The sequence below is a fragment of the Culex quinquefasciatus genome, chromosome 3, assembly GCF_015732765.1.
Source record: "Culex quinquefasciatus strain JHB chromosome 3, VPISU_Cqui_1.0_pri_paternal, whole genome shotgun sequence".
Lineage (NCBI taxonomy): Eukaryota > Metazoa > Arthropoda > Insecta > Diptera > Culicidae > Culex > Culex quinquefasciatus.
The window spans coordinates 13,903,011-13,925,441 of NC_051863.1; the positions used below are offsets into that span (position 1 = coordinate 13,903,011).

At 33.0% G+C, this 22,431-nt stretch overlaps 1 protein-coding gene across 2 annotated transcripts in view; it reads left to right on the plus strand.

Annotated features, from left to right (window-relative positions):
• The first annotated feature begins 16,010 nt into the window (after positions 1–16,010).
• The window catches only part of LOC6054206 (relaxin receptor 2), a 108,896-nt gene continuing 102,475 nt past the window's right edge, over positions 16,011–22,431 (plus strand). Inside the window, exon 1 of one of the 2 annotated variants that reach the window (XM_038264669.1) lies at positions 16,011–17,000. The gene's annotated coding sequence lies outside the window, so the exon portion shown is untranslated. Of the gene's footprint in view, positions 17,001–17,144; positions 17,170–22,431 lie in introns of those variants that run through there. The other variant, XM_038264670.1, reaches the window with a different exon arrangement.

Genomic DNA, 22,431 nt, shown 5'->3' on the forward strand with positions numbered 1-22,431 from the left:
GACAGGAAAAGTAAGTAGTTTCACGACGGAATTGCAAAAAGGTTTTCTTTTCGTAAAATCGCGATAGCTCGTAATGTTTATAAGCAAAAACCACTTATGTTTATAAATCAATTTTTTTGTAATTTTCTGCTATACAACTTTGCATTACATTTTAACACATTAACCCTGCAAAGTTAGAAAAAATACGAAATTTTAAAATATATTTTTTTTAAATGAAAAAATGACCCTTCTGGGTTCCAATGTGTGACCCTTCTGAGTTCCTATGTTCCAAAAAATTTTACAGTGGAAAATGGGAGAATTTTTTAAACTTTTTTATTGTTTTTTTCGATGAAAAATACGTTTTTTCGAAATCCTGAGTACGCCATCACATACCAAAATGTACAGAACCGGATGGGGCCGGATCACTCTGGAGAGTTCCGGAGGAAATCAAACACCGCGGAGTTCGTAAAACACAAACTTTATTTTGCACTCGCAAACAGACTGAACTTCTCCAACGGACACTTTATTGGGATCTTAAATCTTAAGTGTTTTTGTTTTTTTTTTAATATTTTAGTATTTTAGTATTTAAGTATTTTAGTATTTTAGTATTTTAGTATTTTAGAATTTTAGTATTTTAGTATTTTAGTATTTTTTCGTATTGAAATTTATTCATGATATCATGAACTGTTATCATGAAATCGTGAATTGTTCACGCTTTGAAAAACAAATCATAAAAATATCCTTGAATGCTTGAATTTCGTGTTTTGGCGATTTTATCCATGTGGGATGGTCGAGTTTTTGTTGAATTGTGCTCACATTTGGGATTTAGGCACAGTACCTACATCCTAAAAATTTTGCACTGTGATGGACGATGAAAAGTTGAATTTGAACCACTCTAATCTTTATTTGAAATCTATTGGAATCGAAAGTTTACTATTCAAGTAAATTTGTAATGTTATTTTTTTATACACATCTGTAAGTTTTTGACCGTTCGAAAAACTTGATATTTGATACCATTTAATTAGGCTTAGTGATTTTTCACGCTTGAAAATAGCAAATTTCACGGGGACCTCAATTTCATAACACCAAATTTCACGCAAATTTCGCGGAACGTGAACATTTTTAAAATAACTCTGAAAATCATAGGTTTATATCACAGAAACTACTCTTTAAGCTTCATTATACATTATTCTTAACTTAACTAAAAAATCTTCACAAAATTTGAACGTGCCTCAAAAAAATCTCCCAATTTTCAAAAAAGTTTTCAACTAGTTTATGGCTCTTTTTATATTTTGAAACAAAATGTAGGGCATGCGTAACTATTCTCATTTATTGAACTGTTTTTTAAATATTCGACGAATAAGAAAATTTAAGCTGATTTGCTTTTGTTTTATCAGTTTACATTTTATGAATTTCATATCAAAGCAATATTTGACAATCTTGTCCAGCCAAAATGAATAAAATAGTTTGAATTTTCTACGACATTTAACTCATTCAAAATAATTTTGAAGGTTTTTATCTCATTTCAAAAAGTTAATTTAAAATCAATAGGCAAAAATACTATAATTTGTGACGAAATCGAAATTTGTAATCAGAATGAGAACAGAAAACAAAAAAGGTGGAATTTTTCAACTTCCACGGGAATCATCCACCCAAACAATCAAATAACGTTAAAATTTAACAGGACACTAAAAAAAATCTGAATGTTTTTCAAATGTGATTTTATAGTTAAAAAATACTCTACATTTTATTTTTAGTAAAACAAAGCTTTAATCTTTTGATTTCTTTTGAAATTATTTTTCTTCTATTGTCCTTTTAGGTGCTGTGGATTTTTAAATTATACTTTTCAAATAAAATAGTAGTAACATTTTTACTACAGCGAATAAAAATAAAACTAAATTTAGTTAGTTTCTAAAAAACTGAAAAATCTGAATAATTCTTCAAATGGTTCAAAGTAAGCTTGTCAATTACATAAATAACCTCTGTGGTAAAAATATTTATTATGATCACATTTGAAAAATAAAATTTCTGAAAATTGATAAATTTCAAGAATTTTACACCGTCCACGAAATCGTCAAAATTCAATAACCCTATATTAGTAATTGAACAAGGGTATCCACTTGCTTAATTCTACTCTAGTTCTTAAGATTATTTTCATTCCTATTTGAGTTTGATAAAATATTTTGAGAAAAATCGTTGCAGTTTCACACAAATATACAATTTCACGGGATTTCGCGGAAAAAAGTTAAATTTCGCGGATTTCACGCTGTCCGCGAAATCGTGAAATTTCACTAACCCTACATATAATGAAAAAAAAAAAAAAAAAACCATGATAAACCTTCCGTTATTTTTTATCTGTGACCATACCGTATTTCTCAAAAGCTATGAAGGGGTTATTTTCCAACACAATCCGATTACACAAAAAGGTTGCTTTCAAAGCAAGCATTGTAATCATGGAGACATTTCATTCGTAATCCTTAAAAACATTCGTCTTGGTTGCCTTTTAAGTGAAAGCTACAGATCAGTAGCAGTTTTTCTTCAAAATTAAGTTCACCAAGACAACCGAAATGTCTTATTTAAATAAATTCTCTTCTCGTTACACTCCCTCTTAAGATTTGGCATCTGCTTCAACCAAAAAAAAAAAAAAAACGAAATGCTGCAAAAAATCAATCTGTTGCGGAAAAGCAATAAATCACACTCTTCCCGTAGCTTGAAGACATCGCTTCCCGGCTCGAAATCGATTGTTTACGGTGCAGTTTTTGTAGAAGGTCTAGGATTTTGGAGGCACCAAAACGATGGAACTTCAAATCAAGAGCTCTTGGGTGTTTGGTTGCGTTTTCCCGCAACCAGTCTGCTGGGTCAAGATGTATTTTCAACGGTACATATTTTTTGCTCGTAATGAAACAGGAAGAGGTTGAGTAGTTTCATTTCGAATGTTTTTTCAGGAAAAGATTGTTGGAGAATTGCTTCTGCAGTCAGTTGCTTGATGGGTAAAATGTTTAAGAAAATGTAATAGGGATTAAATTTAAACAGGATTTAAAATATATTTTTAGTTTGCTTCAAACAAATGTAGGTTTCGTACTCAACTGTTTATGCTTTGTATTTTGTTTTATCATAAACCTTTAAAACTTTTTCGATATTTCTTGGAAAGAAAAACAAATTACAACAACTTAAACTCATCAGGGAGTTTTTGGGTACCGAAAAGTATTACACCCAGCTTACAACCTCTGATTACAACTGATTCCGACCCAAAGATACTCGAATTGTGTTCTTTACCCCTCTCACAATCAAACACGACCTTGCTGCCAGAATCCATTTTTCACCGCGACTTCACCATCGTGTGGAGTTGTGTACCGCGCCAAACAGTTAAGTAATAACTCAACCAGAAAAAAGAAAACATTCACCGACTGGGGTTTTCACACCCCCACCAAAATTTCTCATTCAAAGTTTATCATAAATTTGCCATTCTTGTGCAGTTTTTTGTTATTTGCCTGCTACCTCCTTCCGGAAATTTCAACAGGACATGCACACGAAACGATTTTTCCGGTCGAACGTAAGTTTTATGGGCTTTTTCACGCGATGGTTTTACTCCCGAAATCGATTTGGCGACACCAACACGGAAAGTTATGACCGTTGGCCGTAACGAACGCGTTGACTGGCGGACCTCCCTTTGGGAGGGAAGGATCAAAAATCAATTTTATTTGCAAGCTGACCCAAATTTATTGTAGAGGATATTATTTTGGGTGGATGTCCGGTTATGCTGAATGCGGGCTGATAACTTTATGGGTTTCGGCTGCCGGTGTTAACTTGTGATAAAAGGGAAGATTTCAATGTAAAAAGTGATTTTCGTATTTATAAAAAAAAAAAAAATAAAAAAACATAAAGGCAAAAAAGGCCAAATGTTCAAATAATTTTTCAAAGCTGGTTTTGTTTGTGCTTCTGCCAAAATCATAGAAAAGTTCCTAAAATGTAGGAACGGATTTTTTCTGACCATTTTGAGAAGTAATATTATTAAAAAGCTATGGCTTGACCCTGTTGTTTTTTTTTCAAATTTATGTCGACCCCATATGTTGTTTTTGAACGCTCAAAATAGAAGTGAAATCAACGGATAACAATTTAAAATTAATGTGTCTGCGTTGGTTATCATTTCTTACATTGACTTGTTTTTTTTCGAAAGCTAATAACTTTTTAACAACTGAACTGGTTTATACAAAATTTTACAACACGTTTTTCTTTGGATTATTGGAAACATGGCTTGAGATTTAAATTTTGAATTTTCATAATTAGTTTGAAGTGTTTTTGATAAAATTTTCATGATTACGAACTAGTTTTCATAAAAAATCTTAACATACAGCCTGGGAGAATTTATTCCAAATTTAAACAAAAAACTTTTCAAAATTTCTTTCGAAATCATCTTTGAAGCAGTTTACATAACACAGAAAAAAACAATTCTCGAAACCGTGAAGCCTGTTCACGATTATGAGACCCACAAAGGAATATATTCACGTTTATGGTGCAAATGCACCATACTCATGAATAAATTCCTTCGTGGATCTCACATTCGTGAACTTAATTCACGATTACGGGAATCGATTTTTTTCTGTGAAATATAATAGTTATCTAAAATTTCACAATCTTTCTCGAGAAAGATGAAAAAATGAAATTTTTCAGGGTTTTGTACTTGTACATGGATAGAAATTCTGTCCGAAAAATCAAATTGTAATAAAATCGATATTATCGACTGTTTTCAATTTCGTTTATAGGGGAAATTCTCGTATGTTTGGCAGGTTAAGCTCTCGCTCCTACACACTAAAAAATTTGGAATATTACATTTAATGGAACCGCTCATTTGACGTAATATTTGTTCATGTAAATGAGAATTTGATGTGAAATTAGGTTTGTTTTGACGTAATCAGCCCAAATTTACTCTGTCATGCCTTTGCCAAATATTACATTATGCGAAATCTAATAAAGCATTAAGTTTAACCTAATATTACATTAAATTTGATACACATAATTGGAGCGTGTTTAAGATGTAATCTTACATCAGATAAAACAGAATATCACGCACTTTTTTCATTCCACTTGTGCCGAATGTGTTGTGTAAAAAAGTGACAGCCATATTGAAAATCGTGGAAGTAGCTGTGACTGGAGATTTTCCCCTCAATAGGGTAGAGGACCCAGTTTTCGCCCTGCTCCAGTTTTCGCCCATCGACTGGATTTAATCTATATTTAGCTAACTTATACCACTTTTTGGTTGAATTTATTATGCAGGTTCACAATTTCATTCATTTCTAGTACTAATTGAAACTTTCCTGATGAATTTCTATTGTTTATTAAGTTTTTATAAGCTTTTCAAAAAAAGCCTTACTGCAGCCGCCATATTTTTGTCAATTTAGACTACAGCGGGTAATAATGTTAATGAAGGAAAACAACTCATTTTGTCCGAAAATAATGTAAATGAATAATTCATTAGTTCACTGTATGTCTGAATTTCATGAAAATCTAGTTATTTACCTGTTTTAAACGTTAACCAAATGTTATTTCAATAAAATAAAGTGGGCGATTTCTGGGGTCATGAAAAAACATGCGATCCAATTTTCGACCAGGGCGAAATCTAGTATTGTGTTTTAAGATATTATCTAGAACCAGTTTTCGTTTACCATAAAAACTTTTCTAATCGCAGCGAAATGTGCTTGAAAATATATTTGGAACATTCTAGATTATTTTTAAAGGCTAAATAATCATTTTAATTACTTTCATTATAAGGGGTTCTGGTTCAAATGTTGTAAAAGTTTACTGGTACATAGGAGAACAAATTAAGCAGAAGATGGAGAAGTAGTTACACATGTGCTTTAATATTTTTATTAAGAGGTACTCGATGTTTTATATTGAGTCAATTCGGGAGCAAATGACCCATAGGGTTAAAGCTCCCCTAACAAAATCAACAACAACATGGAGCTAATTGTAACTGTGTGCCCTTATCTTGGGTGAACAGGGACACATGAGTTCTATAACAAATTTTGATTCAGTCATATTTTTTTGTGAGAGTGAGAACATTTTTTGGTTTTAGTTATAATAGACTGAGAATCTCAAAATAAGTAGGGTATCTGAAAAAAAAACTCCTAGGATTTTTTGAACCTCAATTTATAATATGTATGACAAAATATGTGCACATCAATGAAATTTAGCTTCGGGAACATGTTGTATATCAATAGGAGACCATATTTGCTTAATTTTGTGTCATCATTTCATTTGATTTCTTGATTTTTGTCGTGGGCGAAAACTGGTTCCAAGGGTGGGCGAAAATTGGATTCAGGGGGGCGAAAATAGGCTCTTAAGAGCACTTTATTAAAACGCAAAATTTTATCAAAAATGAACATGTCATGGCCTATCTACAATCACTTAACTTAGAAAATATCACTTAGCTTAGGAGTTTGAATCAATGGAAATGAATCTGATCTTCTACAATGAAAAGGAATAAAATTAGAAACTTGACGTATGGTTTGGAAAATTTCAAAATCTACGGTAAGTTGACGTTTCCATATCAAAGGTAAACAAACAACTGCATAGCAACGTATATCAGCCCAGCAAATTTTCTAAGTTGATTGTGGATGACGGCCGTAAGTTGTGTACATTTTCTAAGTTTTACTTTACTTAACTATTCTAAGCTAAGTGATTGTAGATAGGCCATCAATGATAAAAACCTTGTGGAAACTTAAAATCAAATTGTTTATCAACGTTCTACAACAAATAGAACCAAAAACCATAAATTTTCATCAAATTCTCATCAAATTTCCTAGATTGCCACTATAAAGTGGGCGATTTCTGGGTCCTCTACCCTATTTGCCGGTATTGTGACGGAATTTGCATCAAACGACCAACGGAGGCTTTTTCAAGCAGTCAGCAAAGGTAAATATACTTTATTTCTGTATAAATCGGATCAATTAAACCTCAATTAGGTAACTCGGGTTCTCATTACAGGTGGTGCTTTGTTTACTTTCTTTCAGACATCTTCCAGAAAGCCGGTTGACCAGGAACCAAGTTCTGGACGCCGTGGATCTCGGTTTTTAAAGCAGACTATCCGGTCGAAGAATTTAATGTCTCGCAAAGTGAAAGATTCAGTGAAAAGTGATGATAGAAGCAGATTCCCATGAACAGCGGATTCCTTCAGCAGGGTGACCAACAATATCTGGTGAATGGACGCAATAAAATACAAAGTGATTTCAAACAAATAAGGAAAAAAAGCCGGAAAGAATTGTTGTGGTTGTGAATTAACAAAATGTGAATTTAATAATAATGAGGTCAAATAAAACATCGGTTTTGGTCAAGCTAAACATGTGTTTATTCGTCTTATAAGAAACTGTAATTTCCAATAAGAATATCGTCCCACCAAAATTGCGTGGGATGTAATTTTACACGACCTCGATTGGTGGGTTGGATCGTGGAATTTAAAATTTGACGTAATTTTATGTCTCATTTGATGCTACAGTTATGTGCATCTAATTTAACGGAAAATTACACGATTTTTTTCGTAGTGTGTAACTCCGTCCAATTTGCTGGTTTTCACTATTTAAACAAATAATTTTGCAAGACTTTGGATAGAAACTTGCTTGGGCACTTCTTATTGAGCTATTTATCACTCGATGTTAGTTGAAAACGCTTTTAATTAGCTTTAATTGAATGTCAAAGCTCTGACCTGCCAACATTAGAGGCACGCTGGAATTAGATGCTGTTCCCCAACTTTTTCCGTCTCCCTTCGTAAAAGAAGCGTAACAAATGTGAAGGGTGTTTGACTCCTCCTCGTCCTCCTCCGTACAGTTAGTAGCCTCAGGTATTACCAGATGGTCTTTTACTATTGATTGTTGTTTCTCAATCACAAGCATCATGTAAACGAGCATGGATGTAGATTGTAGATATAATGCACGATAATTGCGATTCATTGTGCTACACTCTAAGCTCTCGTTGTATCACTTTATCCAACTTCACCATAATGTACCATTCTGATTCTCCATCCGTAACCTCTGGATAATGCCATCAGAACAATGGTGCTTCATATGAGCAAGTGTGCACAGTAAAAATATTTATTATTTCTTACCTCTATTTCTTTGCTGAACGTTTGATATATTTTTTCAAGAGAGGTTTAAAATTGAATATTGAGTGCAATAAAATCTTCTTTTTCCCTTAAAGTGCACTCAAAATTGTGCTACGCCAGCAAAATCATCACCATCTAGATTACCTGAAGGGTCATCCGACACGATGTAACTCCAGCCCAGCTGCATACAGGTAGAGGAACAGGTGCACCTGGCAGTCGGTATCCTGACCTACTCTTCTCTTCCCTCCGCAGCAGCAAATTCCGGTCGTCGCGGCGGCGTCACAACGACCGTTTGTTTTCCTTTTCCACCATCGGCGGTGTTGGGTGAGGGTGGGGAATTGGGAGAGGCAATGAGAAAGGGTAGAGTTTTCTCTAGAGAGAGTGAAGGTGGCGTTGTAAACAAACATCGCGAACCAAACCACGTGCCACAGCCCAAACAAACCGGCTTGTTTGGATGGATTTTCAAACGGGGAGAATTTGGAGAGAGCGAGAGCATAACTTTTCAGCTGGAAAGAGAATCTCTACACGATCTCTCTCGAGTAGAAGGAATAGAGCAAAATGTGTTTGGCGCGAATTTTGAATCTCTACACGATGAATTCTAAAGATTGCTCATGCAAATCTGGATGTTGTCAAAAAGTTGTTAAAATTAGTACAGTCATCCCACATAGGGGAAAGTGGGGCAAGTGTAACAAGCTTAGGAAATGCTCGTTATAACCCATTAAAAAGTTAAAAAATCTGTCGGATTTTATTATAATCATCTTATTCTAGGTCTTGACTAAGACTTTGTTAGAACTAGTTTTTTAAAAATCCTGTTTTTTAGTGTAAAAAATTGATTTTAAAATTTTTGATTTTCTGTATTTTCTACTCAACTAGTGGGGCAAGACGAACAACCCGTTGGGGCAAGAGGAACAATGCATGAAAAAAATATGGTAATTTGCTAACAATTGAACTGTTATCACTTAGATACATCAGATTAGAATGTATTTGAATGGTTTCTTCCATTTTTAGATTGAATAATAATATTTTACTAAAAATTTTATCGTTTTTACGAAAAAAAAAATACTACTTCGATGATAAATAGTAAATTTTCATAATATCACTATACTTTGTATGTACAATTTTTTTAACGATTGTTTATCAGTTTTTAAGTACTTTCATGTATTTATTTCCCAATAAAATATGTTGTTGCAGCAATTCGTAATTTTTTCCATACTAAAAATCCATATGGTACACTTGCCCCACCTGAACAAGATTTTTTAAAAGCTCTCAACAAAAATAACCAAAAGTTAAATCATACTTTGTAATAGGTGCATGTCATTTGTAGGGACACTACTGATCTAGAAAAAATACCATTTTGATAAAATGAGCCTTAAAACGAACCCTAAGCCTTATTTTGTACTTTCCAAATATTATAAGAAAACAAAGGTTTCGAATAAAACTTCATTAAATCTTATGCCCCGTGGCGTTTACGTCATTTTGGCGGTTATGTGGTAGTAGAATCAATTAATTGCATTGCTAGCAACAATTCCTCATACTGGAAATAATCAAAATTGTACAAATTACGGCCGTAGGAGCGATTGTTCCTCTTGCCCCATATGGTCGTCTTGCCCCACCTTCCCCTATTCGGAACACCCACAAATTCGGAACACTTTTGTGTTAATTTGTCAATAGAATGCCAAATGCATCTTTCTTGGCGACCCTTCTATTTTTAGGACCTTTACTTGGACATTCTCTTGCTATTTCACTAGCAAAAACAGTTCTTTTTGAACAAAAACTGCATTTTAAGACTATTTTATTCAGAGTTGCAAAACCTCCAAATTGCCTGTTCCATAACTGTGGGATGTTATTGTGCCTCCCACAATTGTGGAACACCTGAATTTAACAGATATTTTCTCAAAAAAGTTATAAGACCATTCATAAAACATTACTATGCTTGAGTTTCATTGGTTCCAGTGTATGAAGTCATTATTTTGTAGAAAATATGTACTCCTGGAGAGAATCAAAGTTTGTTTACATTTGCAAGAAAAAAGTGTTCCGAATTTGTGGATTTCAAGGGTCAATGTTTTTCTTTGAAAACTTGATATAAAATGTGAAAATGTACAGCCGGTCAATACATCAATCGATAGATTGCAAGAAAAGCTGTCACATGCAGGTAGAAGCTAGTTATTATGATCAATTATCGATTTTCTATGATTTTTCGAACATTGGCTGATCTGTAAACTGTTCCGAATATGAGGGATGACTGTATGCTTCTAAAAATTTTATACCAATTCTTAACAAAAACATGTTTTAATTGATGTTCTGCAGTGTGACTGTGTTTCAAATTTAGTCGGTGCCACTTGTGAGGTACTTGCCAAAATACGTATGCCTTTTTGCCGGGTTGAAGTACAAAATCCATTATTTCTCATAATTCTCTGCATCAATCTCAATGATCTTAATGGTTGTAAAAGACGAGAAAAAAATTTTGCTTTACAATGATGAACATCACATTTTGGGCGCGCAAAAATTTGTGAATTTGTGCATTTTTATTGATTTTTAAATTATAAACTGCATTTTTTCAACATGTTATCACCGCCATTTTGGCATCTTGAATTAAAAATTCTGAATTATTTTAAAGTAAATTGTGGGACATACTTAAGTTTTACAATTAAAAATAAGACATCGAAAATTATTTTTTTCGTGCTTCGATTATTCTTCGGATAATTGTGTCTTAACTATATTTAGAAAAAAACATCATTTACGGGATTTTCTTTTACGAAAATGTTAAATTAAGAAAACTCTTATTGCAAATTTTAAGCCTGATAAAAAAATAAAATAACGAAAAGTGTCACACAATGCTTCTTACATCATCAAAATTATGCTTATTAATATTTTTTTTTCGTTTTTGTTCCAAAATTGAAAGTTTGTAGAATGATTAAAATTATTATTAGTTTTGTTTTATTTGAAATGCACAAATTATTTTACAAGTTTTTTCAATGAAAATGTCAATTTTAGTTTAAAATTATTTTATTTGGCCCTGAATTTTTGAGAAATTATGCAGGGGGAGATGGGGGGGTGGAGAGGGAATTTTATTCAAAGTTGTTGTCCCTCAGCTCTGGAGTGGTCGAGAAATAAGGAAGAAAAAAGGTTGAAAAACATGTAAAAGAAACGAAATTTCAAATTTGAATCCTTATTTTCAAAGTATTGTAATAAAAAGTATCATAAAATCATTGAAAAAAAAGAATAAATTTAAAATAAAATCCCTAGGTGTTTCGTCTTTCTTCGATTGTTAAGGCCAATACAAATTTAATTTAAGAAACCCCCCCCCCCCCTTCCTCTTCAATATTTCCTTAAAAAAATCAGGAGTCAAAAAATAAATATCCACTGAAATTGAAATAATTATTGCAAAATAGATTGCAAACTATTCAGAATGGAGTGTGCAACGCTTATTTCTGCATTTTCAATCAAAAATGACTTTTGATATTTCATCAAAGTTTGAATTTTTTAACCACAGATCAGTAAAAGTAACAATTTTGGAAAAACATATATTTTTAGGAATTAATAGATATTTTGCATGTTATTGATGGTAGCATAGCTGTAATGATTTATAACGTATTTTTCGTACGAAACTTTTTGCTTTGAAATTTTTAAAATCTGGCTAAAATTTAAAGTTATGTTTTAGAAACATTTAAAAGACCGATATTTTTTAAAATTGTGCTTTTTTTCAAACGTGTTCACAAAATATTGATGAATTTTAAAATCGAGATTGGTATTTAAAAAGTTAATTATGCTTTTTCAAACGTTAGCCTTGATATCCCGAGCAGACGGAAATAACTTGGGAATAACATTTTGCGATATTTGAAAATACTAGACCAATAACATTTTATGTTATTTATAACAAGTTTTGTTATTCTCCGTTGAGATTTTTTTTCTTTATTGGATTGTTATTGTAATAACAAACCAATAACATTTTGAGTTATTCTTCGAACAAATCTTTGTTATTCTGTTTTGTTATTTTAACAACAAATCCGATCATCCCAATTACAGTTGGAGTTATTTTCCCATAACAAAAAAAATGTTATTCCCAAGTTGTTTTGGCTTTCAACCAATATCAGACCAATAACAAATTGTGTTATAATAACATAAACTATGATTAAACTCTTATGGAAAAAAATGGATTTTGCAAGAATATTCCATAACACTTTTTGTTATTTTAACAGTATTTGTTATTGAAATGGCACGAATTTTGTTATTGACCAATTCTCCACGAAATCGGTCTTTTTTCTTCAATTTTAATTTTTGTATTTTTTAATCCGACTGAAACTTTTTTGGTGCCTTCGGTATGCCCAAAGAACCCATTTGGCATCATTAGTTTGTCCATATAATTTTCGCAGCTGTCCATACAAAAATGATGTATGAAAATTCAAAAATCGTATCTTTTTAAGGAATTTTTTGATCGATTTGGTGTCTTCGGCAAAGTTGTAGGTATGGATACGGACTACACTGGAAAAAAATTATACACGGTAAAAAAAAATTTTGTGATTTTTTTATTTAAATTTTTATCAATAAAACTTGATTTGCAAAAAAACACTATTTTTAATTTTTTTTATTTTTGATATGTTTTAAAGGACATAAAATTCCAACTTTTCAGAAATTTCCAGGTTGTGCAAAAAATCATTGATCGAGTTATGAATTTTTTAATCAATACTGATTTTTTCAAAAAATCGAAATTTTGGTCGTAAAATTTTTTCAACTGCATTTTCGATATAAAATCAAATTTGCAATCAAAAAGTACTTTACTGAAATTTTGATAAAGTGCACCGTTTTCAAGTTAAATCAATTTTTAGGTGACTTTTTTGAATATAGTCGCAGTTTTTCATTTTTTTAAATTAGTGCACATGTTTGCACACTTTTGGAAAAAATATTTTTGAAAAGCTGAGAAAATTCTCTATATTTTGCTTCTTCGGACTTTGTTGATACGACCTTTAGTTGCTGAGATATTGAAATGCAAAGGTTTAAAAACAGGAAAATTGATGTTTTCTAAGTCTCACCCAAACAGCCCACCATTATTTAATGTCGATATCTCAGCAACTAATGGTCCGATTTTCAATGTTAATATATAAAACAGTTGTGAAATTTTCCAATCTTTTCGAAAACATTATTTTCAAAATTTTCAAATCAAGACTAACATTTCAAAAGGGCCAAACATTCAATATTACGCCTTTTTAAAATGTTAGTCTTGATTTGAAAATTTTGAAAATAATGTTTTCGAAAAGATCGGAAAATTTCACAAATGTTTCATGTATTAACATTGAAAATCGGACCATTAGTTGCTGAGATATCGACATTAAAAAATGGTGGGCTGTTTGGGTGAGACTTAGAAAACATAAATTTTCCTTTGCATTGCACCTTTGCATTTCAATATCTCAGCAACTAAAGGTCGTATCAACAAAGTCCGAAGAAGCAAAATATAGAGAATTTTCTCAGCTTTTCAAAAATATTTTTTCCAAAAGTGTGCAAACATGTGCACTAATTTAAAAAAATGAAAAACTGCGACTATTTTCAAAAAAGTCACCTAAATATGGATTTAACTTGAAAACGGTGCACTTTATCAAAATTTCAGTAAAGTACTTTTTGATTGCAATTTTAATTTTACATTGAAAAATGAAGTTGAAAAAATTTTGCGACCAATATTTCGATTTTTTGAAAAAATAAGTATTGATTAAAAAAATCATAACTCGATCAATGATTTTTTGCACAACCTGGAAATTTCTGAAAAGTTGGCATTTTATGTCCTCTAAATTATATCAAAAAATAAAATAAATTAAAAATAGTTTTTTTTTGCAAATCAAGTTTTAGTGATAAAAAGTTAAATAAAAAAATTACCATTTTTTTTACCGTGTATTATTTTTTCCAGTGTAGTCCGTATCCATACCTACAACTTTGCCGAAGACACCAAATCGATCAAAAAATTCCTTAAAAAGATACGATTTTTGAATTTTCATACATCATTTTTGTATGGACAGCTGCGAAATTTGTATGGAAAATTATATGGACAAACTAATGATGCAAAATGGCTTCTTTGGGCATACCGAAGGCACCAAAAAAGTTTCAGTCCGATTAGAAAATACAAAAAAAAATTCGAATGGCCGAAATCCTAGAGAACTGCTCTATTACCGTCTGCCCGGGATTTGAATACAAATTTAATACAATTTATACTACGTTGGGTTTTTTTAAATATTCAGAAATTGTATTTTTTCGATGTTTCCAAAAAGTTTCTACAAAGCTGATATTTTTATAGAATTACTTTCGTTTAGAAAGTTAAGAGCGAGTTTTTCACCGATGTGAAACAGGTCGTATCGAGGTGCTCCGATTTGGATGAAACTTTCAGGGTTTGTTTGCCTATACATGAGATGAACTCATGCCAAATATGAGCCCTCTACGACAAAGGGAAGTGGGGTAAAACGGGCATTGAAGTTTGAGGTCCAAAACACACGAAAAATCTTTAAATTGCTCGCATTTCCGTAAAACTTCTCAATTCCAACTCTCTTAGATGCATTCGAATAGTCTTTTGAAGCCCTTCAAAATGTGCTATAGACATCCAGGATTGGTTTGACTTTTTCTCATAGCTTTTGCAAATTACTGTTAAAAATGGATTTTTTTAAAACCTTAATAACTTTTGGCAACAGCCTCCAACACCCATACTCCCATAGGTCAAAAGTTAGGAAATTTCATGGACTATAAGCCTATGGTATTAACTTTTTGGCCAATCGCAGTTTTTCTCATAGTTTTACGATTTTTCTAGAACAAACATTTTACAACGTTAGTTTTTGCCCTGTATGCTAAGAAGACGGCACTTTTTAGTCTCAATTTTGTCATATTCGGAATCCTCAGAAAATTTTACATTAGATTGAAGTGTTGTAATTTTGAATTTGATTGGAAAAAATGCCATTTAGAATTAATTAAAATATTATTTAGAATTTTGTCGGATAAAACTTTGTAAAACAAGTTTTCGCCTACTTGATACAGCATATGACGTATTGATCTTAGGGTAAATAAGTTCTATTTCTTTTTTCAAAAATGTTTTATTTAATTATTTTTTAAATCAAAATTACAACTCCAATACTTCTAACTTACGTAAAATTGACCAAGGATTCCGAAAATGACAAAATTGAGACCAAAAAGTGCCGGTTTCTTGGCCTACAGGGCAAAAACCAACGTTGTAAAATGTTTGTTCTAGAAAAATCGTAAAACTATGAGAAAAACTGCGATTGGCCAAAAAGTTAATACCGTAAGCTTATAGTCCATGAAATTACCTATCTTTTGACCTATGGGAGTATGGGTGTTGGAGGCTGTTGCAAAAAGATATTATGGTTTTAAAAAAATCAAATTTTAACAGCAATTTGCAAAAGCTATGAGAAAAAGTTAAACCAATCCTGGATGTCTATAGCACATTTTGAAGGGCTTCGAAAGACCATTCGAATGCATCTAAGAGAGTTGGAATTGATCAAGTTTTACGGAAATGCGAGCAATTTTAAGATTTTTCATGTTTTTTGGACCTCAAATTTCAATGCCCGTTTTACCCCACTTCCCTTTGTCGTAGAGGGCTCATATTTGGCATGAGTTCATCTCATGTATAGACAAACAAACCCTGAAAGTTTCATCCAAATCGGAGCACCTCGATACGACCTCTAGAACAAACCGAGCAGAATCTACAAATACTGCCTCTTAATACCTTTTTGCTTCCTTTGATTTTGTCATTTTGACAACATTAAACTCTATGTCCTAATTTCCAGTAGACCAAGTGCTCAAAGCATTCCAGCACAGTATCTCGCGTGGCCTATGCAACGACACAGCTAGACACAGTGAGGAAGGTACACGGTGGCTGTGGCTGGTCTGTTTGGGTTCAAGTTTGAGCTCCCACATCCGTTTGCTTCAGTCTAGCCGTGACCGTGGAATCTGTCGGTTCGCTTTCTGCGCCTTTTCCTCTTCCGGGAGTGTTCCACCCAGTTCCACCGGTAGTGGCAGCAAAGTCCGGGAAATTCTTACTGTTTTTTTTTTGGGTGGGAATTCTTAGCCCACGTCACCCTCTCTTCTCTCTGTAGTGTTTTTAGTGTGTGTACTTAGTGTTTTTCACGAGCTAACTGTACAAAGCTTTGTCGTTGTTCTAAGATAAGCGTCGTATTTTTCTCCAAAACTTTCAACTCTGGTAGTGTCTAGTAGTCTTCTTCACCAACGGAATATCACTCTGTGAACGTGAAGATCGAGGCCGCAAATCTTATTCCCTGTTGCTGTGCTGTGAGTCACCGTCTATCCTTAGTGTAATCTAGAATTTCAGTGTGGTCCATCATCACCGTGGTGGAAATCTGATACAGTGGAAAAAAGCATTAATTGGATAAAAATAAAGTGAAGAGCGGTTCAATGGTCGATGAAGTGTGTTAAGTGTTTACAAAGTGCTAGATTTTTATGACCACTTTTGAGGCCGGTAACATCGCAGTGTTGGATTAGGAGCAACGTCCGAAGAAAATCATCGAGCGAGGAAAATTTAATTTCCCAAAGAGAAAGAAAAACAAACCGCAATTTTTCCTCGAATCCTCCGTCACCATCTAAAGAAAGAGTATTGTTGCAATTGTTTTTCGTCCAAAACGAAAGTTTTCCCCTTTTCTGGGAAAAAAGTTTTCCCAGTGCTGTGAGTCGTTGTGATAAATAAAGCTTTTAATTAGAGGATTTACACATCATTTCTTCCACACGGGGGAGAAAAAACACCAACCGAGTAGCAAGAAGCAGAAAATAAAGTTCAATAACTGTAATATTTGGCGTGCATTTGGTGTGATTGTGGGTGAATCGGTGCCCGAGGAGGGAAAAACAACAAATTTCAATTAATTAAAGTGGCAATCCTGGTCACGAAGAAACCGGAGAGCAGAGCCAACACAGTTTGGACGGTGAGGTGAGGATCGTCTTATCAAATCGGTGCCAGCACTTGTTTGCGAAATTGGTGTGTGTGTGCAATATGATAATTAATTGAGGTTCGGAAACTTGGCGTTTTGGCGCGACTGCCAGAAACTGGTAGACCACAAATCAAGATGCTCGGGCTGATGGGTTTGAAGCTATCACACGTGAGTTTAATGCGAAAATATTGTTGCGTGGATAATGAGGGAAATTGTAGTTTATGCGGAACAGTTGTTGTACAACTGCAATGTCGAACAAGAGTGAAAAAGGGAGAATGCCGCATGCATTGATCATGTTGGGTGTTATTTATCGGTTCTGAACATGTTTTGCGATTGGCAAATGACTCGGCAATTCATTTTTTTCGAATGCATTTCTTTTATAATGTTTGCCATGCATCGTTATCAATTGTAAAAAAAATCTTTTTTGTATCTGTAATCATCGCGAAACTTGACACCTAAAAATAGTGCGAATCCGTTTTTGAAACCCTAATATAATTATAAAGGAATGCTCTGATAATGACAAATCTCGATTTTGGCCAGCTATTCCTTTTTTTGGCAATTGAATGCTGTCAAAAAATCACAGAGGATCGAACGTGCTGAAAACGGGCAAAGGAAACAGCATGTTATACGTATATTTTAGTTTGGCCATTAGGGTGATATACACCGTGCAAGGGTGGTTCGAAAAACTGCATTTTTTTTCATTTTTCGCGCAATTTCATCCGATTTGAGCTGTTGGGAAAAAAATAAGAAGCTTGAACAATCTACCTTAACATTTGAAAAAGTCGTATGAAAACTTAAAATGGCGTTTTGACCGTGTCTGGACCAAAGCGCCTACGTCTAAAAGATTTTTATTGGATTCCTCGGAAACATGACATAACAAAAAAAATTGCGAAGAATGACGAAAATTTCAATATTTTGAACCACAATTTCAGCATTTTTTTTGAATAAGTAACTTTGTAAACATTTAAGAATATTAAAAAAAAACATCGAAATGCATAAAAATAATATGGATCATTTGATAGCCATGTTGTAAACATATTTTTTTTTTTCAAAAGTAAGTAGTAAAGGTATTTCACCAAATAATATAACTATTGAAATGTACGCAAAATTACCTATCATCTTATATCCATTCTGACAAAAACTATTAAAGATTTTTTTCAGAAATGCTTAGTTTTGTTATTTTTTGGTATATTCAAAAATTCCCGATCATTTGATATCCATATTACAATTACTCAACATTTTAGTAGTCAACGTTTGTCCACACTCTATACAAAAAAATGGTTTTGTTTGGAAATTGCACACTAAGGTATGAGGGAGGAGGGAGGGGGAGGGGGGTGGGGGCTGTGAGTTTGTGGTCTGAGATATCCAAAAAGTGTCCACGTGGTTTATGGATGGTTCCTTGACAAGATTTCAATTTAAAAAAAACAGTTTTCAGAAAACACATTTTTTGCCTCCTGATTTTTCGTACCACTTTTGAAAAAATGAGCAATTCTCTACCAAAACCGGAAATGGATTTTATTTGTATTTTTTATTTGGCTCAAACTTTGTGGGGGCCTTCCCTATGACCAAATAAGCTATTTTGCGTCATTGGTTCACCCATACAAGTCTCCATACAATTTTGGCTACTGTCCATACAAAAATTGTACGTAAATATTCAAACAGCTGTAATTTTTGAGAGAATTTTCTGATCAATTTGGTGTTAATTTGAGAAAAAAATAAGGTACACGGAAAAAATTGCAGATTTTTTAAATCAACTTTTTTTTCACAATAACTCAATTTCCCAAAATACGTATTTTTTTTATTTTCGAGATTTTTTTGATATGTATATATGATATGGGGACAAAAACTTGCAACTTTCGAGCCAAACATGGTCAAAAAATCTGCCGACGAGTTATAAATTTTTGAAAAAAATGTGATTTTTGAAAAAAATAGAAATTTTATTCAAAAACACATTTGACGTGATATAGCCACCGAAAGTTTGATATCAGCGAATTTGCAGTTTTTCGATTTTTAAAAAGTGGCCATGCGTGACCATTCCTAACCATTTTTTTTTTGAAAATTTCAGAAATGTTGCTATAAAATTGACTAAGAGACATTGAAGATTGGACCTCGGGTTGCTGAAATGCAGCCGCTTAAAGAAAAACAAACAGAAAAATGGAAGTTTTTAAGTCTCACCATAACACCATTTTCTAATGTCGATATCTCAGCAACTAATGGTCCGATTTTCAATGTCAAAATATGAGACATTCGTAAAATTTTCGGATCTCTTCGAAAAAATCAAAAATTCATAACTTGGTGGAAGATTTTTTGACCATGTTTCTCTATGGCTCAAAAGTTGGGGGTTTTTGTCCTCTAAAACATATAAAAAAATCTCGAAAATGTATTTTGTATTTTGTGAAATTTAGTTTTTGTGGAAAAAATTTTTTCCGTGTTTTTTTTCTCAGTAGTCCTCAACAATACCTACAACTTTGCCGAAGACACCAAATTGATCCGAAAATTCACTCAAAAGTTACAGCTGTTTGAATATTTACGTATCATTTTTGTATGGACAGCTGCCAAAATTGTATGGAGACTTGTAGGTATGGGTGAATCAATGACACAAAATAGCTTATTTGGTCATAGGGAAGGTCCCCACAAAGTTTGAGCTAAATAAAAAATACAAAAAATAAAAATGGTCGAAATCGGCCGACTTTGTACAGAGTTGCTCAAATATTACCAGAAATCTCATTTTAAACTAGTTTCAAAGCATTAATAATTTTAAAGCTTCATTACGACCAACATTTGAATATTCCAATGCTCTGGAAGTCTTATTTGGCTAAGAAGAATCGCTAAAAGCTCGTCATAATACTAAGACGAGTGAGCGAGAGCGGTAGGAACAAACAGAATTCAAATCGCACTTAAACTAAACAAATCGCTCCAAGGACGGGTAATTGATTTTGTCTCTGTTTAGACAACCTTCTAACAGGTTGGTCACGGAGAAATAGCAGAGTTCGAAAGAAGCAAAAATATCCAGATGTTTGATGTCTGCGGACTACGCCAAGACGGAAACCAGAAGCAATTTCTGCAAGGCATCAATATCCGATTGTTTACTCTCCATCCAATGGTCAACAATGGTTTTTCCCTTTGCATCAATATATAGTGTATAATTTTTATTCTATTTTCACACGTGATTCATTGTAAACAAAACTGTGAATGATGGAACGATTGGTTTACAATAATCATCACCGAAAAGCTAATACTGCTGATTGTTCTTTGTTCCGCGGAAAAGATTTATTTCAACTTCTGGACCTACCAGACCTGAAGCTCTTTCGAAACGACATCTACGTCGGCGATAATCGAATTATCAAAATAGAGTTATTGGTCAATTCAAAATCGATGGCCATTTTTATCGCCATCAGCGATGGCTGTCATAAATTGTCATCGCTCAACGTTCGCTGCGAATCGCTAATGGATGATTGACATTTTTAGCTAAGCACAGTTAGAAAATTGACAGCCTACTTGATATTGGCAAAAAGTTTTGACAATTCGGAAAAGAATGAAATACATAAAAAGTTTTAAAGACTTTTCTTATAATTATAATAGAAGGATCTTTGTAACTGTGTAAAACTGAGCATACCTCGTCGTAGGTGGTATTCCGAGGCTCACGAAGCAATTACGCGATAGCGTGCCCTTATCTGGAGGCACGTTTGGCAACTGTCACTTTTCGGTGTTCATTTTGACAGGTTAATGTCGGAATGCCTTCGTGCACCTTCAGTCTGGAGAGGCTGTGTTGTTGTTTATCTTATCTCATTATAGACCACAGATACCGATTCCCATGTCGGCTGCGTTATTCGCAAACAGTTTGGTTTTTTTATTGGTTGGAACACCAATTTCCTAAAATGATAGGGGTGAAAAACACTCTCCATATGGTGGGTGGGTGAGTTACCAAACAGACGGGAAAATCTGCTGATATGATTTGCACAAATCAAAACTTTAGCATTTATGGGGAAAGCGAGGAGAAACGAAAAACAGACGTTGGCTTCATAAAAAGTAATGGAGGAAAATTTTCAAGTAAGTGGGGAAAATTAATGGATTTCTGTTGGAAACAAGATGGTGAAGTGAGGTTATTGGTGTGAAATCATATGGATAAGCTGAATCATAACAATAAGCATGAAGATTTGCCATATTTACTATCTTAAAGTTTATCTTCAAGAACGCCATATAGTCACAAAAAATGTTAATTTTTTCATGATCCATGACTCTCATTGCCAATGCGTCTCATTCTGATGTTTTACTCAATATTTACTCAATCAAAACAACGCATCACCTTCGAGTAAGCATGGTACAAACAAATTTGGATATGCAAATATTTTCATCGTGACACTTGATTGAGTACAGCTGCTGTTGAATAGCTAACAAAGTAATGTTATTGCTGGGCTTACAAAAGTGTGATGCCGTAAATATATTGGCTTATGATTTTTGATTAAATAAACATTGTGGATTTTTACTCACTCTAAAAAATCTCCTGCTTTATTGATCAATTCAATCAACGACAAACGACAGGATGTTAAAGCACTATTTTTTGTATTATGCGCACATATAAGCATAAATTTGGCTTATTCAGGAAAATTTTTGTTTTCAACAAATAAAAAAAAAAAATATTAATATTAATAATTAATAATTAATTAAAATTTGTTTTTATTACAAATCCAACAAAATCTGGCACTGACAAGAAGAATCTTTATTCTGGCTGACACTTGAAAAATCTGGCATCCCCCCATATTTCTGGCAACCTGGCAACTCTGCTTGAAAGTTATATTTTTTACAAACAAACACTAATTTGGAAATGAATATGTCTGTGTTGAATGAAGAAAGGCCTTTTGAGTTGGTTTGGCTTAGAAATGATAAAATAAATTTCCCTTGTAGATTACATGTTTCATAAAATTTGGCATTAAAATCAAATCTAAGGAGACTAAATTTGTATTTTATTTCGGATTCAAGCAAGGAATCATTTGAAAAAGTGGAATAGGGCAAATTACGAAAAATAATAAAATGTATCTTTTTATATTTTTATATATTTTATATTTTATCATTTAAAAATTCAAATCTATATATATTTGAAAAGAGCCTAAACCAAAAAAAAATTCTCCGATCGGGCTCATGGCCAAAATAATTAGACCCGTTTTTTGTTTGGTCATTAGTTTGACCAACATCGTGCTACGGTGGTTCGAAAAATTGCAATTGTTTCAAAAATAATACCTCCGTGCCATTTCATCCGATTTTAGCTGTCTTAGACGCACAAGAAAAAGGGATTAGTTTGGCTATTTGGGAAAAATTGTAAGAAGTTTCAAAAATTTAGCTGTCTGAAAATATTTTCATCAGATTCCTTATTTTTTTAAATATATTGTTTAGAAATACAGTGCCATCCCATTTTTGACCAAACCCGACTTG